This window comes from Myotis brandtii, unplaced genomic scaffold (genome assembly GCF_000412655.1).
Source record: "Myotis brandtii unplaced genomic scaffold, ASM41265v1 scaffold657, whole genome shotgun sequence".
Lineage (NCBI taxonomy): Eukaryota > Metazoa > Chordata > Mammalia > Chiroptera > Vespertilionidae > Myotis > Myotis brandtii.
In genome coordinates, this window is record NW_005370552.1 from 2,458,123 (window position 1) to 2,464,122 (window position 6,000).

The window sequence follows — 6,000 nt, forward strand, 5'->3', positions numbered from 1 at the left end:
AATATGTAATGATATATGTGTTTTCCGATGGTCTTAGGCGACCCCTGTGAAAGGGTTGTTCGATCCCCAAAGGGGTCGCAACCCACAGGTTGAGAACCGCTGATTTAAGGTCATGGCAAATATTTTCTAAATGGACGCTAACTTTAAAGTGTGGATTTCAGAAAAACGGTGTTTTTAATGTTCCTGTGAGCTAGAAGCAAGCAATTTCAGAAACCCCAAATTTTGACTTAGGGCAACACGATTATGCCCGCAAACAGGCCGCGACAACTGTTTATCTCCCCTTGCATCCTTTCCATAGACATATTCTCACTGAGGCAAACTTTCAAACTATGAGTCAGAACACAAACCATTAAGACCAAACATCCAGCCCTCGCCAGTTTGGCTCAGTGGATAGAGCATCGGCCTGCGGACTGAAGGATCCTGGGTTCAATTCTGGTCAAAGGCACAGCAGGCTCGATCCCCAGTGTGGGGGGTGCAGGAGGCAACCAATCAATGATTCTCATCTTTGATGTTTCTCTCTCTCTCTCCCTTCCTCTCTGAAATCAATACAAATATATATTTAAAAAAGACTACACAAGTGAGTTTGTGCTCCCCGGGCAGAAAGGGAGGCTGCCCATCGTGTTCTGATTGGGCAGGACTCCCACGGCCTATCCGGGCCCTGCAGCCTGCAGGGTGGGAGATGCGATGGAAGGAAAGCCTGCTTGGCCAACCACACGGGGAGCACAGAGGGACACTGGCCATATGCCAAGCATTTCCATTGTGCGGCCTAATGCCCTGGACCTTCCCTGGACTGTCCCCAAATCCCAACTGAAGTGACATCACAGGGAAGAAAGAGTTCCTACGTGAGAAAGGCTATGCACCCGACAGAAAAAGCCGCTTTGGCTGCATCATCCACGCTCGCTGCCCCTGCCTCAGCAGAAGCACAGCAGTGAAAGGGTTTGCATCTAATAAGCAAAGAAACAGCCATTCTTTTCTTTTGAAGTCAAGGAGTTGATTGTTTTTGAAGGGTCAGGTGGAGAATAGAAGCACAGTAGTTAGAAATACAAGGTAACTAGCCGGTGTGGCTCAGTGGGTAGAGCGTCGGCCTGTGGACTGAAGGGTCCTGGGTTCAATTCCGGGCAAGGGCACATGCCAGGGTTGTGGGCTAGATCCCCAGAAGGGGGTGGGCAGGAGGCAGCTGATCGACAATTCTCTCTCATCACTGATGTTTCTCTCTCTCTCCCCCTCTCCTTTCCTCTCTGAAAAAAAAGAAAATACGAGGTAGCCCAACTGGCATGGCTTAGTGGTTGAGTGTTGACCTATGAACCAGGAGGTCCCGGGTTCAATTCCCGGTCAGGGCACATGCCCGGGTTGTGGCTTCCATCCCCAGTGGGGGGCGTGCAGGAGGCAGCCGATCCATGATTCTCTCTCCTCATTGAAGTTTCCCTCTCCCCTCCTCTCTGAGGTCAGCACAAATATATTAGAAAAATACAAGGTAAGTTGAAGATGATTTTGTAATTCGTGAGCCTTTTCGAAGTGCAGTGATTAAAACCCCACACTCAAACTCCGCATATGCGGATTATGCGGATTATTCCTTGCCAACGGGGACCATTTCCTCCCAAAAGGAAACGCAGATCGGCCCGTGTGCTTTTCTCTGCAACTCAGGGACTTTTGGGAGCTGTGGTCAGGGATGGAAAACAAGTGTTAGCAAGCGAGAGCAATAGAGGAAGAGCGGCTGGAAGAATCCCCAACGCCATGGCAACCGGCGCCGCTCGGTGAACGCCTGCTCACAATCAAGTCTGGCCTGAAGCAGGTGAAAGGAGAACCGAGACCAGAAGGGGACCAAAGAGCAGCCAGGCGTGGCCACAGGGGAGCGGGGAAAGTGAGCGAGGAAAGCCATTTAAGGGAAGCGCGCAGAGCAGGGCTGGGGGTGGGGGGCTTCTGCCGTGTCTGTGTGACTGGGGTTTCTGCCCAATTCTGAGAACCTCCCAACTGAGCCCCCTGGCCTCCTGGACACAGGCCCCACTCAGAATAGAAGGTGCCCGTGTGCAGTAGTTTGCATTTAGAGAAGCAGCTGACCTTCAACTTCAGTTATTAGAACTGGGTGTCAGTCGGTCAGAGCCACAGGAGGCAGGACTGCTTGCGGGCGCCACACCCAGCAGGTGCACTTGGGAGCCCAGAGGGACCAGAGACCCCAACCTCAGCGCCACAGCACTGCAGGCAGGCGAGGGGCCAGGGCTGCATTTTCCTGGCCAACTGGACCATTTCTTCCTTTTTAAAAAATGCTTTTGAATCCTCACCCGAGAATATTTTCCCATTGATCTTTTTAGGGAGAGTGGAAGAGAGAGGGAGAGACAGAGAGAAACATCGATGTGAGAGAAACACATCGATGGGTTGCCTCCTGTACGTGCCCCGGCCAGGGCCCAGGCTGGGGAGGAGCCCGCAACCCGGGTATGTGTCCTTGACCGGAATCGAACCTGGGACCCTTCGGTCCATAGGCTGAAGCTCTACCCACTGAGCCAGCCAAACTGGCCAGGGCTCTTTCTAAAGTACTTTTAATTTAGGGGTGAGAGGAAGAAAAGAGAGAAACACTGAAACAAAGCTTTCACATCCTTTCACAGGAAGAGGAATACAAGAGAAGGTGACAGAAAAAAGGACTCTGTATTCATCTATAATAAAAAAAGCGTAATATGCTAATTAGACCAGATGTCCTTTCGGACAAAGCTGGGGCTGCGAGGGAAGCCGGTGCCGGCAGCCGGGGGAAGGAAGGCCTACTCTTGCACGAATTTCGTGCACCGGGCCTCTAGTGTGTTAATACATGCCTGTGGGAGGCGAAGCATGGGAAGATAACATTACGTTATGACCGAGTGTGACCCAGGGCTGTTTCTGTGCCCAGGGGGCATTGGGCAATGTTGGAGACATTTCTGATGGTTGTAACTGGGGGAAATGCTACTGGCAGCGGGGGGTAGAGGCACAGCACACAGGACAGCCTCCAGCAGCAAAGTCATGTCCGTGATAGGTCATGTGACATCATCAAGTCAAATCTAACGCGACACAAGAAAAAATTTTACTCAATTATGATGATTTCACAAAGAAACGCCTACTGAGTCAAGAAAGGTAGCATTATTCATCAATGAAATGCTAGGAAATCTACTGCTTTGGGATCAGTGCCAAGAATTATGAGAAGGGAGGGGGGAAGCGGGAGAGGGGGCTGGAGGGGGTGGGGAAAGACTGAGAATATTCTTGGCTAGGTGTAGCAAGTGATGAAATAAGCTAAATTTTCTAAAAGGAATGAAACATTGCTCTTCTATTTTCTTCACTGAAGTATAAGGAAAGACAACTTTAACTACAAAAAGACAGAATCTACATACACACGAAATCTACATCCATTCAAGCCGTTGGCTAATCTATCCGAATGTGAAGAAAACAGGCTGCTTTATTGGCAAAAATATTAACACATCGAGTGAAATGTGAACTCATTACCCATGTGACACGGATTGCTATTAAAGTTTTATTATGACCCCTACATTGGCAAACCCCTACAAGGTCCTGAATAAAACTACTTTGGGCTAAATTACCAACACTAATTATTTTAGCAAATCCTGTTGACATGACCTTGAAAATGTACCCGGAATCTACCTTCTCACCACCTCCACGGCCGCCGCTCCGGCCCACTCCTGTTTGTTGGCTTCCCCGCTTGAGCCCCTATTCAATGTACTACCAACAAAGCAATGTACACTTGACCTTGAACAGCACAGGTTTGAGCTGCGTGGGTTCACTTCTATGTGGGATTTGTTTTTTCCAATAAATACAGTCGGTCCTCCTGTTTCTACAGGTTTTACATCTGGGGATTCACCAACCACGGATCGAAAACAGTTTGCACTCCCAACCGGCGCTTCCCAACTGTGCATTGAAAAATCTGTTTTCATACCAGGGTTGGTTGAATCCGTGGATGCAGAGGGCTGACGGGAGAGCCAAGTTATCCTTGGATTTTTAAAATGTATTTTCATTGCTGAAACCGGTTTGGCTCAGTGGATAGAGCGTCGGCCAGCAGACTGAAGGGTCCCGGATTCGATTCCGGTCAAGGGCATGTACCTGGGTTGCGAGCACATCCCCGGTGGGAGATGTGCAGGAGGCAGCTGATCGATGTTTCTAACTCTCTCTATCTCTCTCCCTTCCTCTCTGTAAAAAATCAATAAAATATATTAAAAAAATAAAATAAAATAAATAAAATGTATTTTCATTGATTTCAGAGAGGAAGGGAGAGGGAGAGAGAGAGAAACATCAGTGATGAGAGAGAATCATGGATCGGCTGCCTCCTGCACGTCCCCCACTGGGGATCGAGCCCACAACCCGGGCCTGTGCCCTTGACCGGAATCAAACCCGGGGCCCTTCCGTTTGCAGGCCGACGCTCTATCCACTGAGCCACACCGGCCAGGGCTGACTTTGACTTTTAATGGCCTTTTGACTAATAGAACACAAGACACGACACAATGCCAACTTGGGGCCGAGGCTTCAAGAGGCCTGGCAACTCGCATTTATGAAGGGTCCACCAGCTCCCAGCTGTTCCAGGCACTTCAGCTGAGATGCCAGAGGAGTGAGTGAGGCCTCCTGGCTACTGGCCTTGCTGGCCCCCCAACAGCCTGTGGAACAGACTCCAGGAGGCCCCATCCAGCTCTGTCCAAATGGCACCATTTCCGAGCCAATAAGTGATGGTGGTTGTGTGAAGTCACTAAGTTTTGGTTTGTGTTGATCCCTCCTGACACCATAACAGCTTTAGGGCTCGGGCTCCAGGCACAGTCTTCTGCGTAGAGCACACACCCAAACATTTGAATGAATCAATCAGAAGGTAACGGAGAAGGTAAAGCCAAATATAATGACTTTGGGATTTTATGTGGTTTTGGATTGCCGTGATATCAAAGGCCATGGCTAAGCAAAAGCTCACGATATTAGCTATGGAGAGTACTACCGTGGAGTATGTTGCCACTCATTATTTACTACATGATGTGATGTTGATATAACTTTCAAGAACAGAATTCAAAATAAAATTGCCTGCTGAGCAAAGGCATTTTTGACACAAGGTTATTATATGAGCTAAGAATCTGTTTTACCCATTTAAGTTTTCTAATGGTCATTTTTGTCTGGTATATGTTTTACATACTATATACAAGGAGATATATTTTACTTTGTGTATATGTACTTATATTAACTAAATGCAAAAGAACAACAGGGCATGCCACTACCATGGACAATTTCCCCCCTTTTATCTTCCCTTGTTTATATAACTGAAGAATACTGTTTACATAAAAATACTTATGTATCATTGGGTTGTTCGGTATTGACTGCTGATAAAAACAGTATCATTTTCCTATCGCTGCATTTAAAAAGCATGAATGATATTTCACACTAATGTGGATTTTTTACATTTCTCCAATTTTTCTTTTTTAAAAATATATTTTTAATGATTTCAGAGAGGAAGGAAGAGGGAGAGAGAGATAAAAACATCAATGCTGAGAGAGAATCATGGATCGGCTGCCTCCTGCACGCCCCCCACTGGGGATGGAGCCTGCAACCTGGGCATGTGCCCTGACCGGGAATCGAACCCGGGACCTCCTGGTTCATAGGTCAACGCTCAACCACTGAGCCACACCGACCGGGCTCCAATGATTTTCCATTTGCTATTATAACATGCCACTACATTGTTTTGGAATTGCTTATGCTTTTCCTCAGCTTTTAACCACAAGAGTTTCAGTTAAAATTTCCCAAACACTGTAGAACATTTAAGTCTACTTGATTATCTTAACCATTAAAATACATGGAAGAAGCCAGGCCTTTGATCATATATCTCGAGAGAAGGAGAGCACGTCTGTGGATGCTGTGGGTTAGAGAGAGAGGCAGTGACAACATACCCGGGCACTGCCAGCCGGCGTGGCTCAGTGGTTGAGCGTCGACCTATGAACCAGGCGGTCAGGGGAGGGCAGGAGGCAGCCGATCCATGATTCTCTCTCATCATTGATGTTT

At 47.9% G+C, this 6,000-nt stretch overlaps 1 protein-coding gene across 1 annotated transcript in view; it reads right to left on the reverse strand.

Annotated features, from left to right (window-relative positions):
- Positions 1–6,000, reverse strand: part of CASK (calcium/calmodulin-dependent serine protein kinase (MAGUK family)) — a 247,896-nt gene that overhangs the window by 136,329 nt on the left and 105,567 nt on the right. The gene's annotated exons all lie outside the window — the stretch shown is intronic.